Source organism: Bombina bombina, chromosome 4 (genome assembly GCF_027579735.1).
Source record: "Bombina bombina isolate aBomBom1 chromosome 4, aBomBom1.pri, whole genome shotgun sequence".
In the NCBI taxonomy this organism is placed as follows: Eukaryota; Metazoa; Chordata; class Amphibia; order Anura; family Bombinatoridae; genus Bombina; species Bombina bombina.
In genome coordinates this window covers 746,761,618-746,782,921 of record NC_069502.1, presented here as the reverse complement: position 1 = coordinate 746,782,921, position 21,304 = coordinate 746,761,618, and positions in this window count along the sequence as shown.

Here is a 21,304-nt window from a genome sequence, read left to right as displayed (position 1 = left end):
AGGGAGGGACACACCTCCCAGATGGAAAGGTTTTTGTATTGTTTTCTTAGAAACTCTAGGTTTCTTCCCTTGCCACACAAATCTCATGATTAGGGCATTGAGTCTCTCCAAGTAATCTTTGGTCAGGTTTATCAGTAGGCATCTAAAGTAGTAGATAATTTTTGGGAGAATTGTCATCTTAACTGATGCGATGCGTCCCAGCCAGGAGACCTCTCCGAAGGTCCAAGAATTCAATAAACTTCTAATCTCCCGCAGGAGTTTATCATAGTTCCTCTCTCTTACTATGTTGATGTCAGGTCCCAGTTGAACCCCTAGATGGGTAATGGTCTCAGACGCCCTATTAAATGGGTAGGATTCTTGAAGGATTTCCAACTCGAATTGTGGAATATGAATGGGTAGGGCTTCCATTTTGGAGAAGTTAATCTTGTAGAAGCTCAGAGAGCCGAATTTGGTAATAAGATCAAATAGTGCTGGGAGTGAGCCCAAGGGATACGTTAAAAAGAGGGTCATATCGTCTGCGAATAATGCTATTTCCCCCCCCCCTTCCCATCCTAGATCTCCAGGATTGCTCAATGGAACACCCCGTATTATAGACGACTGTCTAATGGCTTGGGCTAGAGGTTCAATTGCCAATGCAAATATTATGGGCAATAGTGGGCAGCCTTGTCTAGTCCCATTAGTGATGGGTAAAACCGAAGAGCAAAAACCTAGCCCCTTAACTTTAGCGCACGGGAAACTGTACAAGGCTTGGATGGCTTTAACAATTTCGCTAGGGAACCCAAACTGTAGTAACACTTCCCAAAGATATTCCCATCTGACCCTGTCAAATGCTTTCTCTGCATCAAGAGACAGGGCCAGCATGGGCACCTCTAGTCTATTAGCCTCAGAGAAGATGTTTAGTATCCTCCTAGTATTGTCCGTGCCCTCTCTGCCCCATGTAAACCCCACCTGATCAAGATTGAACAAGTCAGGAGTAAGGAGGCGTAGCCTATTAGCCCATATTTTGGAATAGAGTTTCACATCAATATTTATGAGTGAGATGGGACGGTAGCTGCCGCATTGAGATGGATCTTTGTTGGGTTTCGGTATGGTTAGTATCGTGGCCTCTAATAACTCGCTTCTAAAATTACCACTGTCTCTAGCTTCTGAAAAGGCCCCGAGCAGAAGTGGTGTGAGAGCATTCCGAAAAGTCTTGTAAAACATGGCCGGAAAACCGTCTGGCCCTGGGGTTTTGCCTAATTCTCACATTTATTATATGAGAATTACTTGTAAGCTTTATTTATCATCTTAAATGTTATCAACCTTGAACTTAGCTCTTACCTAATGGAGCTATCTACATCCCCCACCCTTATTTTATTTTGTTTTTTCTATCTCCTAAAGTTAGAAGTACTTATTGTGTTTGAACAAATCACTTGTTTACCAGCTTTAACTACAAAGTTAGATTGTTGTTTATGGTCTTTGTTGTTATTGTATAACATGTTCCTTTCTCTTAATGACTTTGTACATCTCTTTTCTAGGAACCCGGTCAATAACCCTCCTTTATCCTTTTACCCCTCTTTACTTTTCCTTCTCCTTAACTTCCCTCGCTGCAGGATGTCACTACAAACCATAAGTAACCCAGATGTGGATCCAACGACTGATTGTTACATACGACACCTCCTTACACGCGCAGACTCCACAAGACATGCTGACTTCACCCATCACTTGTTAAAATGAGTACTCCTATCAAACAGATTTTTTCCCAAAATGTTAAGGGCCTTAACTCCCCAGCTAAACGATCAATAGCCTTAAATTAATTTTGCAAACAAAGGGGTGACATCATCATTATGCAGGAAACTCATTTTTGTCACACACATGCCCCCTCTTGCTCCTCTTATAACTACCCAGTAGGCTTCTTTATTAACAATGCCTCTAAAAAAAAAACAGAGTTGGGATTTTATTTCACAGATGCATACCCTTCCAACTCATCTCACAGCACAAAGATGAGCATGGTAGACTTCTAATTTTCTTAGGCGTCCTTTACAACCAACCAGTTACATTAATTAATGTATATACCCCGAACAAAAATCAGGCAAAATTCTTTCAAAAAACTCTTGACTTACTTACTACACTTTCAAAAGGCACCATCATACTAGCAGGTGACTTCAATGTTGCCCTGTCCCTCCCATTAGATTGCTCACAAGGGCGCAGTAGCATGCCCACATCGACTCTACAAAATATTAACTCAAGATTGCAATCCCAATCCTTGGTTGATGTGTGGAGATTACAACATCCCTTTTTAAGATAATACACTTTCTTTTCCCACTCCCAAAAAACATACTCGAGAATTGATCACCTCTTTCTAGACCACCTAAGCCTACATCTGGCGGTCTCCTCCTCAATATCTCCAACCTCCTGGTCGGATCATTCTATGATTGCTCTAGAACTCAACTGGCCAACCGCACCAGTAGCCCAATACTGCTGGAGATTAGACAAATCTTTTCTTAAGAACCACATTATAAAAGAACAAATCTTGAAATCTCTAGTAGAATACTTTACATTGAACCAGACCAAATCTATTAGCCCTAAAACATTATGGGATGCTCATAAAGCGGTTAAACAAGGGAAATTTCTTAAACACAGAGCTCTTCTGGTTAAGACAAAAATAACTGAGTTTAACACACTAACCAACTCCCTGCGATGACTAGAGACCAAACATGCCTCTTCTCCTTCCAATACAATAATACTTTGAGAATTGACAAAAGCCAGATCAAACCTAAATGCTCATTTACATAAAGAAGCGCAGAGGTGCACTATATTTTAGCGAAGGTAATAGTCGGTACCCTTCTAGCAATAACCCTACCCCAAAGAACTCTTACATTCATAGCATCTCCACTCCTGAAAACCCCAATATTCAAGACAGTAAAGGGATAGCCTCAACTTTTAAGGATTACTACCAGAAATTATATAATCTTCCACCGATAATGCACCCCTATGAAATTCACAATATAAACACATATATTAAAGATGCAGAACTTCCCACCTTTTCTAGAGAAGAATCAGTTCTCTTAGAAACCCCTATCGATTTAAAATAAGTATTACAAACAATTGATTCACTCCCAAACCAAAAAAGCCCGGGTTCAGATGGATTTTCTAATATGTATTATAAGACGTTCAAATAGATCTTAGCCCCCCAGTTGACCAGGGTATTCCAATCAATAGATGAAAACCATTCCTTCTCTCAAGATATGCTTTCTGCACACATCACTCTTATCCACAAAGTTGATAAATCCCCAAAAGATCCTGGAAATTATCGCCCAATCTCGCTTATTAACATTGATGCAAAATGATATGCAAAAATCTTAAAAGCCAATAGGATCAACAACTACTTACCCCAGCTAGTCCATGTAGGTAAGGTGGGCATTGTCCCATGTCGGGAGGCCAGGGACAACACTATCAGGACACTACACTTGATAGATTATGATACTACTCATGGAATCAAAATGGCCCTGGTCTCAACTGACACAGAGAAAAAATTCAACCACAATATCTCAAAGCTACATTGGGGGGCATCGGGTTGGACAGATTTTAATAAATAGGATATTCAGTTTATATAACAATCCATTAGCAAAAATTAAAATCAATGGCACATTCTCTGGCCCCTTCTCAATTAACAATGGTACACGCCAGGGGTGCCCACTTTTACCCTTGCTATTTGCGCTTACGATGGAACCCTTGGCGGCCCACATTTGATCAAATCATAACATTGAAGGGATTCCTATAGGACCAAATAACTATAAAATTAGCCTATACGCCGATGATATTATGTTAACCATCACCAACCCAATAACCTCCATCCCTTCCCTCTTAGAAGAATTGCAGAACTTTGAAAAGCTCTCACATTTTCACATAAACTGCCAGAAATCAAACGTCTTGAATATCAATTTAGCCCCTGCAAGCCTATATAAGCTCCAAAAATCTGTCCGTACCAATTACAAAAAACAGCATTAAATACTTAGGTATCAATCTAACTCCTAAAATCTCTTCCCTATTCCAAGCGAACATCCTCCCGCTCCTACAAACCATACAAAAAGACTGCCAAAATTGGTCCCCAATTCCTCTGTCTTGGTGGGGTACAATACAAGTTGTCAAAATGTCCCTCTTACCTCGTATCCTATATTTTGCATACCAGCTCGCAGGACAAAGCCTGGATACCTTTAGACTCATACACATTCTTAAACCCCTTCAGTAGGCCCCCTCTGCTGGTTGCCACCTGACTGCCGCCCTCTAAAAACTAAAACTTCCCCGTTATATAAACACATCTTCTCTTCATGGGATCACATTATCAAACGAACAACGGGTACCTCCTCCCTCTTCTCACCTTTGTCCCCTATCTTTCAAAATATTGAGTTGCTAAGGAGTATACACATCAATGAAGGCACTTCTCACTACAAAGAGTTAGGTTACTCATCTCCTATATGTAATTTCCTCCATAACGAGAAACTAAAACCAAGACAAGAATTAAGTGAAATACTAGAGGGATCTTTCACACATTGGCTAAAATATTCTCAACTACACCATTTTTTAACTTAATCTCCGCATAGACTAGGAACTCTGTAAGCAAAACATTTCTCTGAGAGGCTCTCTTGCTATTGCTAGAAAGATACTAGACAATTGCATCTATAAACAGCTACCCACCTATACACGTAGCTGGCAGGATGAATTAGCAATAGAAATTTTTCAAAAAGAGTGGGTCAGCCTATTTGACCTCACCCAAAAGTCTTCCACCTCTACCCAAATTTTGGAAATGAACTATAATGTCCTGTCACTTTAACCATCCAGGTTAAAAGTAATATATCGTAAATCATCCCCCCAGTGTTGGAGGGGTTGTAGAGAGACCGGCACGATGACCCATATATGGTAGTCCTGCCCCCACCTAAAACCAATTTGGGCCTCTCTGGAATCAACCCTGAGTACCCTCTTTAGTACCAACTTCAAACTCACCCCCCCAGATGGTCTTATTCAATGATAGCCCCAAACGGGTATGTAAACTGCGCACACATCTCCTCCAAGTTTGCATAAATGGTGCGAAGTCAGTAATTGCGAGAAAAGTCTGCCATCCTACCCACATACATAGACTGGAAGAATCAGACTCAAGAGCTACTGTCATTAGAAGAATACTCTTATTACAGAACGAATAGACTAGACATGTTCCACAATATTAGGTTTTATTGGGACATCTTGACTCCACAACTTATTGTCTCACCACAACCAGAATAACTCACAGTAAGCAGCGACCCTTCCCCAACCCACCTATTTGCTTTTCTAAACTGACCGGTTTCCTCTTTTCCTCTACCCCCTTACCCACCTTTTCTTTCTTTTTTCTCTTCACTCTATTTTCTCTAATACTCCTCTTCTATTTAATGTATATAAGATCAATTCCCTTTATACAAAAAGGGAAAGAGAAAAAAAAAGGAATAAAAGTGAACAATATCTTGTACCATTGCAGTGGCATCCTTTATAGAATTAGCAATATTTATTGTAACACCCAGATGGACGATATAACATTTTGCGTCTTTTCAGTGAACTCTTGAAACCACTTCTTGTAGGTTCCAAGATTTCTGGATAGCAATGGATATGTACTGTTTTCTAAGTCCCTATTTGTTGTACTCCTTTCTCAGATTGTATACAAAAACGTTAATAAAAAGTTATAAATAAAATAAAAAACATTTAAAAAGACACACTATCTATTTTTCTTTCTTTCTTTTTTTCAAAAATGTAAGAAACATTTTGAAGCTTTCAGTTATTGACAGATGACAGATCAAAAATAACTATTATGGTCACTTGATAGCTTCACTCTGTCATACCTTATGGAGTAGAATACAGGTGGATTTACAAGTAGACCTACTGGATCCCTTATGCAAGTGATAGGTTTTTTCTCTAAATTTCTGACCAGGCACCTGTGAAACACTATAAAGTTCTTGACCACCCTGGCACTAGAATTCTTTAATATAACAGCCTGTACAAACAGATTGTCATATCTTGCTAGCTACTTCAAATGTTTTTTAAAGCATATGGATCTACTTGACTTTATCCATTTCAACAAGAGTGTATAGAGGATATATTTAAATAGTTTCTGACAATAGTGTAGCCTTTCCAATGAAAACCACATTAAAGAAAGATGTATAAATTGTGAAAACATTTGATATAAATCTTGTGTACAGTTGTTTTTTGTTAGTTTTTGTATACGTCTAGTTTAGTTTTCATTTGCAAGATTTTATCGGATTCACATTCTGACTAGAGAGACTAAGCAATTAAATCTGGGTAACTTTATTGATATTGGTTTTGGCTCAACAAAAAAGAGACTAAAAATTATCGGCTGACACGCCACCGTGAACTATGTTTCTACAGCTGACTTGTATTACTGGAAAGTGATATAACTTTTTTTTTTAAATGATTGATACTGGATAAATTACCTTTTATTCTATGGTTTAAAGTTCTGTTTCTAATTGTTATGGAAATGATTTATTTGGTAAATGTGAACATTTATTTGCAGTATTCCCTTGTTTAAATATTCCTTAAAGGGGCATAAACCCACATTTTTTCTTTCATGATTCAGATAGAAAATACAATTTTAAACAACTTTCCTGTTTGCGCCTATTATATAATTTGCTTCATTATTTTGGTATCCTTTGTTGAAGAAGCAGCAGTGCACTACTGGGAGCTAGCTGAATACACTGGGTGAGCCAATAAGATGAGTGATTATCTATCTTTGTAAAAAATAAAAATTCTACAGTAGACTGTTCCTTTAAGTCTCTTGGTGTCCTTTGTTAAAGAGTAATCCTAGGTGTGACTTAAGCCATCTGGCAGCAGTGTTTACAATAATGTGACACAAATTTGCAAACACTGCTGCCATAGAATACTAGACATGTACATACTCCTAAACTCCTATCAGCCTACCTAGATTTGCTTTTCAACAAAGGATACCAAAAGAAATTTGATAATAGAAGTAGATTTGAAAGTTGTTTAAAACGGTATGCTCAATCTGATTCACAAAGTATAATTTTGACTTTATTGTCCCTTTTAATGCTGAAAACTATGTTTCCACTCTTAATGATCAATGCAAGAACATATGTAAAATGTTTAATCAAAAAATGCCAATTGAATTAAGTATTTCTAAAAGCAATTTTAATTAATACCTGAAAGTAATTTATGCAGAGCTTTCATAAAATGATTTATTAACCCCTTAACATCACTGGTCGTTAAGGGATTGTCTTTTTATAATAGTGCGGGTCTTGCAACGAGCGGCAAGACCACGCTATTACACCCTCTCTCCCTCCTGCTGGCTTCCTAAAATAATGCAGTCTCACCGCAGACGGCGAGGCCGTGCTATAAAAAAGGCAACCCCCCCCCCCATTAAGGGGTTAAATATAACATTTGTTACACTGTGAGAAATCATGACAGAGAACAGTAACGCATGACATAAATCACTTTAAATGTTTTATATAATATACATGCATTATTGTGTAATATATACAAGTTGATATAGTGAATGTTCACACCTAACATTATTGTTTTTCACTATTTAAGGAGTAGGTATAGAGCCAATAAACCCTCTCCCAAAGGCTATCAATGCAGAAATGAACAAAATGGCAGGGTACTGTTTTTATCATTTCATTATTGCTGTGTGGTAAACATAGGAAATGTGTTTACGTACATAGCAAAGCAACATTTAAGGGTTTCTGCCCCTTTATCAAAGTTGAATATATTAATATGTTTTATGATGTGAATAAATTACTGCAAATCTAAATTATATTGTGGGGCTTAGTAATATTTGCAAAATACTTAATGGAATATGTTTACAACCAATAATGTAATTTATTATTTGCTGCCCAATTCTGCGTAAATTACCCCCTGAGCTGTGCTAGGTGCTTTGCCGTGTCTCACTGCATGAGAATGAGACTCCCATTGGAGCCTATAGAAGCACGCTCTGATGAGCAAGGTTTCCAGGCAATGGAAACACGCTGTCCCATTCGCATTGCGCCTAACTTGTAACTTATAATACCATCGTACATTTACGTGCACTGGTATTACTGAGTGGAGTGGCAATATCGTGCTCGCGAAAGTGCAATATTGCGCTTCACTCGTAATCTAGGCCTTAATTGGAAACGCAATTCAATTTTGCTATTGATGAGGACTTTGTTGGCCTGAAATAACACAAATGTCAAAAAGTTAAGTTTTCTGGGCAATCTTACAATTTCATCAGCAGCCCCTCCCTCATAGGTTTAGGCTCCAGGGCTCCTATTTTATTCCTTCATAATTTTAGCATATGGCAAATAGAAAAACGCATTAGTCACATGAAAACAGTCAAAATCTAAAATAAACAAGGTCAATGCGAGCTTTTCAAGAGGATTTTTGCAAGAATTTTCACAGACCTCCATGTAAGCAAAACAGAGGTAAAATAAGATAGCTAATTAAAAGATAATTATGAATTTGAATACAGTTTTTTTGAATTTACCATTAATATCAATTCTTTATGTGTGCAGTTAATAATTTCATATAATTTTGATTAATTTTATCATTAGCTTATTAAAATATCCAAACCATTTAATGAAATGATTAATTAACTTTCTGATTTTTAATATTAAAATTGTACACACAGGTATCCAAGCTATATTTTCTAATTTCTGCTAAACAAAAAACTCTTTGGGCTCTATGTACTATGCAGTCAGTTTGCTTTTCGTGTCTAATCTCGCATCTTTATCCACACACGGATCAAAATTCTCATGTACTAAGCAGTCAATCATGCATAAATCCGCAGGTTTTTAATTGCGAGCGTACTTGTCCGCTACTACTCAATCTGACTTGTTTTTTTCACCGAAAAGACCTCGCTCGCCAAATAACTCGCAATTATTCATAATTACTAAACAATTAACTTATTCGCTTGTAACATTTTATGTGCCGGGTTCACGCAAAAATGCTCGCCACCATTTAGGTGACGATCACAATAAAAACTAATAGGAGATTAGAGACTGACGCCAAAGTAGAGCTTAATCCAAATTGCCAAAGTTGTGCATTACTTACATTTTTGTCGTCAGTGATGGAGTCACTTCTTCATTTGTTCTTGCTTCGATACATCCAAATTTGTAGAAGGCATATTCAAGAAGCTCCTGTGGATGATGATAGCAGAAGAAAGAGAAGAAGAGTACCAAGAGTATTCCTTCCAAGAGTGGGTTTACATGACCTTTCCGACAGACAAATTGTTCAACTATTTTGGATAGATAGAGAATCCATTATTACTCTGTACAACAAAATATCCCAATATCTGGAGCCAATGACGGCGCGATCACGGGCCTTTCACGAACTACTGAAGTTGTTGGTGGCATTACATTTTTTTGCAACCTGATTCTTTTCAGTTGGTTTGAAGCATCATCATCGTAATGAGTCAGTCTGCTTTTTCAAGGCACCTTTCCAAGGTAATTGACGCATTGATGGTTGTATTTCCATGTTACGTTTGTCTCCCATCTACCCAAGAAGAGTGGCAATCAGTCAAGGCCAATTTTTACAGGATGGCAGGCATGCCAAATGTACTTGGTGCAATTGACTGTACTCATATTGCTGTCAGACCATCACGTGACCGTGAAGAGGTGTTTAGGAACAGAAAGCAATATCACTCTTTAAATGTCCAGATGGTGTGTGACCCCAATATAAAAATAATAAGCGTACCTTCCAATTTTCCTGGGCAGACTGGGTTGTACCGTAAATTTGAGAACGGAGATATGCCTGATGGATGGTTGTTAGGTAAGCTATTGCATCAAAATAATTTATTAAAATTAAATAAATTATTCTACTTTGTCATAATTTTTTTTCTAAATTGTAAAAAAAGTGCCATAAAACAGGTTAAGATCTGTGCATATCTCAAAGGAGCTAATTAATGCCAAATACTTTGCATAACAAAATTCTTTAAAAATTACTGGCAAGTATTTTAAAATTGTCAAAAATAAGCAAAATTAATTACCTAGCTAAGCTGCCGAGAGCAGCTAACTCCACCACTCTTATCAGTGTTTAGACCCAGGCATTGTATTTCAACCTTGTTCACGGCTTCTATGCATGCCCAGCAGATAATCCCTATTCACTTTTACATTCTACCAAAAGACCAAAAAATATAGATACAGCTATAAAAGGAATTGTGAGTGTGGAGTTAGAGCTTTACAATTCATAAACTTCAAAGAAAGGGTTAAAGCTCAGTCAGACAGCACCCTTGTAGGTCTTTATTTGATTTAACACTTTCACTCTTTTATCATTATCTCATAAATCTCATTATGCTCTTACTTTAGTTTTACAGACAAATATAACCTAAGGAAATCTGTGTGTAGACATTAAAGTTCAACCCAAAGAGAGAAGAATGGAAAATTTAAATAGTATTAATCAACTCTCCGGCACCCCACTGTGACTTTAATTTCTTCTACTGACTGTGTTTAACTTCGGCTATTCAATAGTTGAGACTCCAGTATCAATATTTCCAGTATAGGTTGTGAACCCACATGAAAAAACATCTATTTCAAAGCCCAAAATTGGGGTAAAGGAGATACTTCTAAACTATTTAATACTCTCCATCAGGTAAAATGTATAATTGGTAACATTTTAAATGGAAGAAAATGTTTGTTTAAAATGTCCCTTTAATTATATAAACCTTTCAACAATGGTTAAAGGGACACTGAACCCAAATGTTTGCATTCGTGAATGAGATAGAGCATGCAATTTTTAAAAATTTTGAATATTAACCAACTATCTTCATTCTCTTGGTATCATTATTTGAAAAGCAATAATGTAAGTTTAGATGCTGGCCCATTTTTTGTCAAGTACCTGGGTTCTTCTTGCTGTTTGGTGGATAAATTCACCCACCAATAAACAAGTTTTTTTCCAGAGTTTAGAAGCAAAAATTGTCTGGCTCCTTAGCTTAGATGCAGTATTTTTCAAATAAAGAAAGCAAGAGAACGAAGAAAAATTTCTAATAGGAGTAAATTAGAAAGTTGCTTAAAATTGCATGCTCAATCTGAATAAAAAAAATCCAAAATGTTGGTTCAGTGTCCCTTTAAGAATAGGAATCAATATGATTAAGTATTGCAATTAAAATGTCAAATTATTAAAAAATAAATGTTTGCTATATATTAATTTTTAGAATGTATAATTTTTAATTTTCTGTCTAATACAGATGCATTTTTTTATTTTTTCTTACAGGGGATGCAGGATACTCCTTGTCAGAATGATTACTTACTCCATATCAGAATCCTCGTGGTAGACAACAAGCAAGATTTAATGAGTCCCATAAAAGCACAAGAGGCATAATTGAGAGGACATTTGGATTGCTAAAATGCAATTCCGTTGTCTTGATTATTCAGGAGGTGTGATGCAGTATGCACCAGAGAAAGAGGCCAAAATTATCTTGGTTTGCTGTATACTGCATAGCATTGCCATCAGGAGAGGATGTGCAAATGAAGATGAGACACAAATTCACTTGAAAGAATTCCCTAATGACATTTGTCAAGAAGCTCCCAACAAACGTGGGATTGCAACTAGGGACAAGGTTTCTGAGAATTATTTTGACGATTGAAAATTGTTTTATTTATTAAAAGTCGATTTTATTTATTAATGTAATTGTGGCCTGACATAAATACCTGAAACAACTGTGGGTTAATAATAAAATCTCACTCGCCTAGATTTAGAGTTCTGCGGCCAAAGGGGTGCGTTAGCTACGCGTGCTTTTTTCTGGCCGCACCTTTTATATACCGCTGGTATTTAGAGTTCACAGAATGGCTGCGTTAGGCTCCAAAAAAGGAGCGTATAGCATATTTACCGCAACTTCAACTCTCGATACCAGCGGTGCTTACGGACACGGCCAGCTTCAAAAACGTGCTCGTGCACGATTCCCCCATAGAAAACAATGGGGCTGTTTGAGCTGAAAAAAACCTAACACCTGCAAAAAAGCCGCGTTCAGCTCCTAACGCAGCCCCATTGTTATCTATGTGGAAACACTTCCTACGTCTGCACCTAACACTCTAACATGTACCCCGAGTCTAAACACCCCTAACCTTACACTTATTAACCCCTAATCTGCCGCCCCCGCTATCGCTGACCCCTGCATATTATTTTTAACCCCTAATCTGCCGCTCCGTACACCCCCGCCACCTACATTATCCCTATGTACCCCTAATCTGCTGCCCTAACATCGCCGACCCCTATATTATATTTATTAACCCCTAATCTGCCGCCCCCAACGTCGCCTCCACCTAACTACACTAATCTGCCGACCGGACCTGAGCGTTACTATAATAAATGCATTAACCCCTAATCCGCCTCACTCCCGCCTCAATAACCCTATAATAAATAGTATTAACCCCTAATCTGCCCTCCCTAACATTGCCTACACCTAACTTCAAGTATTAACCCCTAATCTGCCGACAGGAGCTCACCGCTACTCTAATAAATTTATTAACCCCTAAAGCTAAGTCTAACTTTAACCCTAACACCCCCCTAAATTAAATATAATTTAAATCTAACGAAATAAATTAACTCTTATTAAATAAATTATTCCTATTTAAAGCTAAATACTTACCTGTAAAGTAAACCCTAATATAGCTACAATATAAATTATAATTATATTATAGCTATTTTAGGATTTATATTTATTTTACAGGTAACTTTGTATTTATTTTAACCAGGTACAATAGCTATTAAATAGTTAAGAACTATTTAATAGCTAAAATAGTTAAAATAATTACAAAATTACCTGTAAAATAAATCCTAACCTAAATTACAATTAAACCTAACACTACACTATCAATAAATAAATTAAATAAAATACCTACAATTACCTACAATTAAACCTAACACTACACTATCAATACATTAATTAAATACAATACCTACAAATAACTACAATTAAATAAACTAACTAAAGTACAAAAAATAAAAAAGAACTAAGTTACAAAAAATAAAAAAATATTTACAAACATTAGAAAAATATTACAACAATTTTAAACTAATTACACCTACTCTAAGCCCCCTAATGAAATTACAAAGCCCCCCAAAATAAAAAAATGCCCTACCCTATTCAACATTACAAAAGTTCAAAGCTCTTTTACCTTACCAGCCCTGAACAGGGCCCTTTGCGGGGCATGCCCCAAGAAATTCAGCTCTTTTGCCTGTAAAAAAACACATACAATACCCCCCCCAACATTACAACCCACCACCCACATACCCCTAATCTAACCCAAACCCCCCTTAAATAAACCTAACACTAAGCCCCTGAAGATCTTCCTACCTTATCTTCACCTCACCGGGTATCACCGATCGGTCCTGGCTCCAAAATCTTCATCCAACCCAAGCGGGGGCTGGCAATCCATAATCCTGCGGCTGAAGAGGTCCAGAAGAGGCTCCAAAGTCTTCATCCTATCCGGGAAGAAGAGGCGATCCAGACCGGCAACCATCTTGATCCATGCGGCATCTTCTATCTTCATCCGATGAGGAACGGCTCCATCGTGAAGACCTCCAGCGCGGATCAATCTTCTTCCGACGACGTCTAACTGAAGAATGACGGTTCCTTTAAGGAACGTCATCCAAGATGGCATCCCTCAAATTCCGATTGGCTGATAGGATTCTATCAGCCAATCGGAATTAAGGTAGGAAAATTCTGATTGGCTGATGGAATCAGCCAATCAGAATCAAGTTCAATCCGATTGGCTGATCCGATCAGCCAATCAGATTGAGCTCGCATTCTATTGGCTGTTCCAATAATTACAGGTAATTTTGTAATTATTTTAACTATTTTAGCTATTAAATAGTTCTTAACTATTTAATAGCTATTGTACCTGGTTAAAATAAATACAAAGTTACCTGTAAAATAAATATAAATCCTAAAATAGCTATAATATAATTATAATTTATATTGTAGCTATATTAGGGTTTATTTTACAGGTAAGTATTTAGCTTTAAATAGGAATAATTTATTTAATAAGAGTTAATTTATTTCTTTAGATTTAAATTATATTTAACTTAGGGGGGTGTTAGGGTTAGGGTTAGAATTAGCTTTAGGGATTAATCCATTTATTACAGTAGCGGCGAGATTCGGTCAGCAGATTAGGGGTTAATAATTGAAGTTAGGTGTCGACGATGTTAGGGAGGGCAGATTAGGGGTTAATACTATTTATTATAGGGTTATTGAGGCGGGAGTGAGGCGGATTAGGGGTTAATAACTTTATTATAGTAGCGGTGCGGTCCGCTCGGCAGATTAGGGGTTAATAAGTGTAGGCAGGTGGAGGCGACGCTGAGGGGGGCAGATTAGGTGTTAATAAATATAATATAGGGGTCGGCGGTGTTAGGGGCAGCAGATTAGGGGTGCATAAGGATAACGTAGGTAGCGGCGCTTTGCGGTCGGCAGATTAGGGGTTAATTATTGTAGGTAGCTGGCGGCGACATTGTGGGGGGCAGGTTAGGGGTTAATAAATATAATATAGGGGTCGGCGGTGTTAGGGGCAGCAGATTAGGGGTACATAAGTATAACGTAGGTGGCGGTCGGCAGATTTGGGGTTAAAAAAATTTAATAGAGTGGCGGCGATGTGGGGGGACCTCGGTTTAGGGGTTCATAGGTAGTTTATGGGTGTTAGTGTACTTTAGAGCACAGTAGTTAAGAGCTTTATAAACCGGCGTTAGCCCAGAAAGCTCTTAACTACTGACTTTTTTCTGCGGCTGGAGTTTTGTCGTTAGATTTCTAACGCTCACTTCAGCCAAGACTCTAAATACCGGCGTTAGAAAGATCCCATTGAAAAGATAGGATACGCAATTGACATAAGGGGATCTGCGGTATGGAAAAGTCGCGGCTGCAAAGTGAGCGTCAGACCCTTTCCTGACTGACTCCAAATACCGGCGGTAGCCTAAAACCAGCGTTAGGAGCCTCTAACGCCGGTTTTGACGGCTACTGCCCAACTCTAAATCTAGGCCTAGGTTTTTAACATTTAGAGCTAACCCTAACTTCCCTGAAGGTACCTCTTCCGAGGTCTTTTTAAGATAATAAAAACTTAATCTCTCCACGTCACCGATTTCAGATCACTTAAATCTTATCAGGACCTTAAAGTAGAATTCGATTTAGAGAATCGTGACTTTTTCGCTTTTCTACAAGCCAGACATTACTTACTGAGTCTCCTTCCCACAGATAGAAGCATCAACGAGGATTGGTATCCTTTATATTCATGTTTAAAGATTTATAAACAGGGCAACCACCATATTTCATTCTGGTATAAGACCTTGTTAAAAAAAGAGGGAGAAGAGAATATTCTTTTATTCTTCCTGAAATCTGTAAATTTTGATAATATCTACTGTACGAGATTTTGCTTGTCTTAACACTGTTTAAATGTTCTTCTTTTTCTTTTGTTATGGTGGATGTAACCTTTTTTTTCTTTAATAAAAAATAAAATAAAAAAAGTTTATTTATTTATTTGTTCAAAGTTCAATACAAATGTGTTATTATTATTACATGTATTTAATTTTTATTTAACAAATACAATAGCTAATTTTCAAAATTAAACATTTTATCAAATCAAACTATATATATGCTTTTGAATGCATAATTTATTTGATCCCCCCACACATTAGTAATATTGTATTACATACTTTAGACTAATCAAATTATTACAAAACTAGAATAGAAAGTGTGACTTTCAATTGTGGTCCAATATGGAAGAAGAGCTTATTGAATAATGTTTTTAATAATGTATATTAAATATACATTGTACATCTCATAAGATAACATGATGTAATAATAAACTTGATTTTTTTTTATTTTCAACATTTTTTTTTTGATTTTCAAAGTTTTTTATTGAGGGAAGAAAGGAAACATAAATCAAAGACAGTGCATCCGACATAAATTCACAACATAGTATAATATCAATATAGATATATGAGAAATAATAAAACAAAGCAAGTTCCTACACGTATTTAGAATAACTAATGTCAGAAGCACTACTCCTGTTCATCTGAGTCTAGGGACTATCGAACCCTCAATTGTTTTTTTCTGTTGGTGTCTTGCAGCCCCACCTCAAGGGGGCTGAGGGGTACTATCATATGCTTGAATTTGGAAGAGAAAAAAGATCATGCTGACCTGGCGTATCAATCATATCTCTCCAGTCTCTGGCATAGGGAGGAAAGCAGAGTAGAGAGAAAAAGAGGTAAGCCAAGAAGAGAATAGAAAGAAATAGGAGGGAAGGGGGGGGGGGGGGAGAGGGGGAAAAAAAAATAAAATTGTGTACATATACAGAGAATTCCTGTTTCCAGATGTCTTTCTGTACTTATTATAGGATCTGTATCCAATCGGACCAGATCTCCCAATAGTCTTCCATTCTATCGAGTGAACTATATATCGATGTTTCCATTGTCGCCAGAAATTGCACAGTTTCGCAGACAGCAGTCAATGAGGGTGGCTCTACCTGCTTCCATGCTCTAGCAATACACAGTTTTGTGGCAGAGATGATGTATATTAACGATTGTTTATTATGTTTAGATAGTCCGGCATCAAACACATGAAAAACGATGCACTGGGGGGTCAAAGTTACAGGGAGATTCATGGAGTGGAGTAGGGTCTCCACATCCCGCCAAAGAGGCACTAGCTTCGGGCACTGCCACCATATATGGAGGTCAGAGCCCTCCCCACCACACTGTCGCCAGCATAATGGAGACGAGCCCACAAACATTTTGGACAATTTAGTGGGCACTCTATACCATTTCAACAGAAGTTTAATATAGCCCTCAAAAATAGTCACACAATGTAATGTCTTTTTTGTTAGAGTTATAGCCCTGTCAATATCGAGTTCAGAGAGTGTCAAGTTTAAGTCTCTGCACCACGTTTTAATCTGCCAAGGGAGACCTTTGGACTGGTCATGGAGTAGAGCTCTATAATGAAAAGTAAGTGGCTTGTAACTTCCCAGTCCACTCTGCCATCTATGCTCCCATTTAGAGAGCAGTCTGAGGTTTCGTTTAGGGAAGTCCCATGATTTTAATAGGCTCAATAACCTATAGCATTCAAATCTCAGCCAACGGGGGGGGGGTCATCAATTGAATTAATGATCTGTGAAACTGACATCAGAGTATTACTGTAGTAAAAGCGTGCAGATACCGAATGTTGCCCAGTATCCCAGAAATCAATGTGAGCACCGGGCAGATTCCAGATTAGGCCTCTCATCTGGTGTATTGGGGAGGGGTGTGGAGCGATCTCAGAATGGTGTCTAAGGCTATGCCATAAACTGATGTTTTGTTGAACAATAGGATTTGCGATTAGTTTAGTTATGGACTTATAACTAGGAACCCATATGACGTCTGAGAGGTTTAGGTTCAGAGGTATAGACATCTCCTCCAAACCATACCAGCCTGGTTTTTCTGCGCCGGGGCCCCAGGCAGCTATATGGGAGAGTATTGTTGCCTCATAGTATAAAAAAATGTTTGGGAAGGCTACTCCCCGTCTAGCATATTCCCTTTGCATAATCTTATGTCCAATCCTGGGTGTTTTACCCTCCCAGACATATTTAGTAAATATCTGGTGTATCTGTTGGAGTATGCTATGTGGAATGTTTAGCGAGATACATCGAAAGATATACAAGGCCTTAGGGAGTAGAGACATTTTAACGGTGGCCACACGACCCAGCCAAGAAATTTCTTTAAAATCCCATCTGCGCGTTAGAATTTGTAATTCTGTTAGCAATGGGTCAAAGTCGAGTTTAATCACAGAGCTAATGTCGGCACTAAGCTTTATGCCCAAGTGTGTGAGAGAAGAGGAAGACCACTGGAAGTCATGGTTACTCTGTAGAACAGTAAGTTGTTCTTCGGGGATATTAATACAGTATGCTTCGGTTTTGGTTACATTGACTTTATAAAAACTGAACTTGCCAAATTGTTCCAACACTAATAAACTTGATTTTTGATGTTCAATTACAGGATAAAAAGTTGAATAAGAAAAAAATATGACACTAACTTTAATGCACTCCTTTAAACGATTGATATTCATTGAAAGAAACATAACAACAATAACATTAGAAAGAAAAATAGCAATACCTAAAACTAATCATGCAAACATCTAATAAATATCCTAAAGACATCCGGCGCGGAGCATCCTTTTCATACGGTCGCCGCCGTATACTGAATCTTCAATGCAAGGGAGCCTTTTCAAAATGGCGTCCCTTGCATTCCTATTGGCTGATTTGATAATTGAAATTCAAATCAGCCAATAGGATGAGAGCTAGTGAAATTCTTTTGGCTTTTCAAATCAGCCAATAGGATGAGAGGTACTGAAATTCTATTGGCTGATTTGAATAGCCTGCATGAAGATAGAAGGCGCCACCTGGATGGATAAAGACCTCTCGCCTCCTAGATGTCCAGACTTCAGGAACTGTAAGTGGATCTTCGGGGGTTAGTGTTAGGATTTTTAAACTTTTTTAGGTGGTTTTTTTTTAGTTTAGGGTTTCGGCTTTTCTTAAAAGACCTGAATGCCCTTTTCAGGTTAAGCAAAAGAGCTGAATGCTCTTTTAATGGCAATGCCCATACATGTGCCCTTTTCAGGACAATGGGTAGCTTAGGTTTTTGTTGGAGTTATGTTTATTATTTTTGGGGGTTGGTTGGGTGGTGGGTTTTACTGTTGGGGGTCTTTGTGTTTTTTTTTACAGGTAAAAGAGCTGATTTCTTTGGGGCAATACCCCACAAAACGCCCTTTTATGGACTATCGGTAGTTTATTGTAGGCTAGGATTTTTTTTTAGTTTGTGTGGGCTTTTTTTATTTTTATAGGACTATTCGATTAGGTGTAATTCTTTTTATTTTTGATAATTTCGTTTGTTATTTTTCGTAATTTAGTGTTTGTTATTTTTTGTAATTTAGTATTTTTATTTTTTGTAAATAGATACTTTGTATTTTTTATAGTAGTGTTAGGATTTTTGTAATGTGTATTTTAGTTTTCTTTAATTGGTAGATAGTTTAATTTTAGTTTAATAGTTATATTAATTTAATTGTTAGCTTAAACTTAGTTTTTTTTAATTTGACAGGTAAGTTTAATTTAATTTAAGATAGGGAAATTGTAATTTTAATATAAAGTTAGGGGGGCGTTTAGGGCTTACTAGTTTAAATTAGTTTATTGCGATGTGGGGGCTTTCGGTTTAGGGGTTAATAGTTTAATTTAGTATATTTAATTGTGGGGGGCTTGTGGTTTAGGGGTTAATAGGTTTATTATAGTTGCGGCGGTGTCGGGGAGCGGCGGAATAGGAGTTGGGGGGAAGGGAGCTTTTTTGCCTCAGGATAAAAAATATAAGGGTAAATTTAAGGCTGCTAATCATTTTCGTTCCTTTCAACAAAACAAGTAACAGAAACCTAATCCTTCCCCTAAGGGAACGGTTTCCAATTGGAACCCTTCTTCAGTCTGGAATAAATCCAAGCCATTTAAAAGATCTAAATCAGCCCCCAAGTCCGCATGAAGGTGCGGCCCTCATTCCAGCTCAGCTGGTAGTGGGCAGACTAAGATTTTTCAAAGATGTTTGGATCAATTTGGTCCAAAATCATTGGATTCAGAACATTGTCTCTCAGGGGAACAGAATAGGTTTCAAAGTAAGACCACCTGTTAGAAGTTTCTTTCTCTCATGCATTCCAGTGAACCCAGAGAAAGTTCAGGCTTTCCTGAAGTGTGTTTCAGACCTGGAGTTATCTGGGGTAATTGTGTCGGTTCCTTTTCAGGAACAGGGTCTGGGGTTTTATTCAAATCTGTTCATTGTCCCAAAAAAGCAGAATTCTTTCAGACCAGTTCTGGATCTAAAAATTTTGAATCATTATGTAATCATTGATAACAACAATACACAATGCTTGTGCAAAAAAGGAGCGCTCGATATGTGCACAATATCACAAATGAAAGAATGAAATAAAATGAAGTCAGTTAATGTGCATATAACAAAGTTAAATTACATATAGCATGCATGTAAATAACACAACTAGTATATACCAGTCAGCACAAAACAAAAAAGGATATGTTTGCTTCAATGTATTAGTACATCAGTAAGGACATCAAAATGAGAGTTGCAGCTTCCCATAGGACACAGCACTGGTGGCTGGATAAAGCTAATACAAAAACAAGAAAGGGGAGAGGGAGGCGCAAACACCTCTAAATGCAGACTGTATGTACAAAGGATAATTTATTATGGTATTCACGATAAAACACTCACACTCAAAACCCTCAAACATATGAGGTATGTAAAGACACAGCAAACATATAACGCTCAAAAGGTTCCTTAACGATCTGTTCAATCCAGCATAAGAAAAATCCTTTACAAAGTTCCAGTGTTCAAAGATAATAAATTATCCTTTGTACATACAGTCTGCATTTAGAGGTGTTTGCGCCTCCCTCTCCCCTTTCTTGTTTTTGTATTATGTAATCATTATGTAAGAATACCAACATTCAAAATGGTGACTATAAGGACTATTCTACCTTTTGTTCAGCAAGGGCATTATACGTCCACAATAGACTTACAGGATGCATATCTTCATATTCCGATTCATCCAGATCACTATCAGTTTCTTAGATTCTCTTTTCTAGACAAGCATTACCAATTTGTTGCTCTTCCTTTTGGCTTAGTGACAGCTCCAAGGATCTTTTCAAAGGTTCTCGGTGCCCTACTCTCTGTAATCAGAGAGCGGGGTATTGCGGTGTTTCCTTATTTGGATGATATCTTGGTACTCGCTCAGTCTTTACATTTTGCAGAATCTCACACAAATCAACTCGTGTTGTTTCTTCAAAGACATGGTTGGAGGATCAATTTACCAAAAAGTTCTTTGATTCCTCAGACAAGGGTAACCTTTTTAGGTTTCCAAATAGATTCAGTATCCATGACTTTGTCTCTAACAGACAAGAGACGTCTGAAATTGGTTGCAGCTTGTCGGAACCTTCAGATTCAATCATTCCGTTCAGTAGCTATGTGCATGGAGGTTTTAGGTCTCATGACTGCAGCATCGGACGCAATCCCCTTTGCTCGTTTTCACATGAGACATCTTCAGCTTTGTATGCTGAACCAATGGTGCAGGGATTATACAAAGATATCACAATTAATATCCTTAAATCCCAATATTGGACTTTCTCTGACTTGGTGGTTAGATCACCACTGTTTGGCTCAGGGGGCCTCTTTTCTTCATCCAACCTGGACTGTGATCACAACAGATGCGAGTCTTTCAGGTTGGGGAGCTGTTTGGGGATCTCTGACAGTGCAGGGGGTTTGGAAATCTCAAGAGGCGAGATTACCAATCAATATT